Source organism: Carlito syrichta, unplaced genomic scaffold, assembly GCF_000164805.1.
Source record: "Carlito syrichta isolate Samal-C Ts95f unplaced genomic scaffold, Tarsius_syrichta-2.0.1 Scaffold309897, whole genome shotgun sequence".
Taxonomy (NCBI): domain Eukaryota; kingdom Metazoa; phylum Chordata; class Mammalia; order Primates; family Tarsiidae; genus Carlito; species Carlito syrichta.
In genome coordinates, this window is record NW_007253993.1 from 165,543 (window position 1) to 167,616 (window position 2,074).

At 54.9% G+C, this 2,074-nt stretch overlaps 1 protein-coding gene and 1 pseudogene across 5 annotated transcripts in view; one reads left to right on the forward strand and one right to left on the reverse strand.

Moving 5' to 3' along the window:
• LYAR (Ly1 antibody reactive) overlaps positions 1 to 2,074 on the reverse strand; it is a 29,020-nt gene that overhangs the window by 18,414 nt on the left and 8,532 nt on the right. The window lies entirely within an intron of this gene.
• Positions 218 to 1,361, forward strand: LOC103270687 (annotated as a pseudogene). The gene has a single exon (XR_002482549.1). The product of XR_002482549.1 is annotated as a transmembrane emp24 domain-containing protein 10 pseudogene (transcript).

Consider the following 2,074-nt stretch of genomic DNA (forward strand, 5'->3'; position numbering starts at 1 on the left):
GAGAAACAGGAACAATGGACTCCCAAAGTAAGCCATGCCTGTCATACTCTCAGAGCTTCATGCTTATATCATCAAAATCCCGGCTAGTGGGATGTGCCAAACAGAAAAGAAGGGAAGAGGGAATGGGCCATCAGCTCCTGAACTCATCCTAGTGGTCTCAGGGTCCACAGTCCGCCTGGATCCCTAATGCTCACGGCTGGCTCCCAACAGAGGGTGGTGAAGAATCTCTGGCACCATGTCTGGTCTGTCCGGCCTACCATCCTGGCGTGGCCCTTGCCCGTTGGCGTGGCTGCTTTTATTCCTGTTTGGCCCCAACTTGGTCCTTGCTATCTCCTTCGATCTGCCGGTTAACTCCTGCAAGTGCCTCCGCGAGGAGATTCACAAGGACCTGCTGGTGACAGGCGCTTACGAGATCTCCAACCAGTCCGGGGGTGCTGGCGGCCTGCGCAGCCACCTCAAGATCAGATTCTGCTGGCCATGTTCCCTATTCCAAGGAAGATGCAACCAAGGGGAAATTTGCCTTTACCATTGAAGATTATGACATGTTTGAAGCGTGTTTTGAGAGTAAGGGAGCAGGGCGGATACCTGACCAACTCGTGATCCTAGCCATGAAGCATGGAGTGGAGGCGAAAAGTTACGAAGAGATTACAAAAGTCGAGAAGCTCAAACCACTGGAGGTGCAGCTACACCGCCTAGAAAAACTTTCAGAGTCAATTGTGAATGATTTTGCCTACATGAAGAAGAGAGAGGAGGAAATGTGCGATGCCAACGAATCAACAAACACCCAGGTCCTATACTTCAGCATCTTTTCAATATTCTGCCTCATCGGACTAGCCACCTGGCAAGTCTTCTACTTGTGTGGCTTCTTCAAGGCCAAGAAGTTGATTGAGTAATGAGAGAGGTGCGCTTTCCTCCCACCTTGTATCTCAGCCAGCAGGACATCGCTGGGACAGGCCTGGCCTAAGGCATCCTGCCAACAGCACCATCAAGGTAGGTTGGAGCTTTCTTGCCAGAACTGATCTCTTTTGGTGTGGGAGGACGAGGGGTACCACCTACAGCCAACACATCAAAGAGGGACTTCTTTTTAACTTCGTAGGATTTGGACTGGTTTTGCAACAACAGGGACTATTATTAGAGTCACCTATGACCAAAAAAAACGGGTTACCCAGGTAATGTCAGAGCCAACATTTGTACTGGGTTTCCTCATATGATCTGTTAGAACCATGCTTCTTTCCTTCTCCCATTTGCTCCCCAGCTTGGGTTTCCGCTCCTTTTCTTTTACCAAGAGTTGTGTGACCATGTTGAGCTGGTTTTATTCTGATTGTCCTCTTTGGGTTTCCTTGTGAAAACACCCTTCACTTTCTCTTGGCCTTTAGTTGACATGTTTACGTAGCTTCTGGTGATATCTTTTTATAAGTTTATGTCTCTTAGAAGGATGATAGATGTGATGCCTCACAAAAGGGAGCTTTGACCTGCAGATAACGCCTCCCGGCATCCAGCTCCCCAGCCCACAGAGCCTCCCATGTCCGTGAGGCTCGCAGCTGAGGCAGCCAGCTCCCCAGAAGGCCTCTTGCCAGTCCCATCCCACCGCCGGAGCCACCGTTGCAGCTCTTCGTGCGACAGAGGCCACTGAGGCGGATTTTGAAGGAGCCCTTCTAAGGGCCCGTGAGCGGCCGGAGGGGCCCCGGAGGAGGCGGGGGCGGGGGAGGTTGCTGCTGCTGCTCGCCTCTACTCAGGCGCCCCGGGGGGACCAAGTCTTGCAAGGGGAAGGGCATGGGGGTAGCGCGGGGCACGGGGGCTGCAGTAGCAGCCGGCCGCCGCCTCCTCCTCCGCGACCCGGGCTGCTGAGCTCCTCTTCCGAGCAGCTGTTAGAGCAGCTGGAAGAGCAGCTGCTGGAAGAGCAGCTCCTCTTCGAGGCTCTCGGCCTCGGATTCCAAGCCCTCCAGGACCAGCAGCGCCTCGCTCGTTTGCGTGGGGTCCTCCCCGGCCTGCGGGATGGCTGCGGGGGGCACGGGCAGCACCCCCCCAACAACCGCTTTGACCCCCGGCCCCGCCAGCTGCGCCTCCAGTCCCG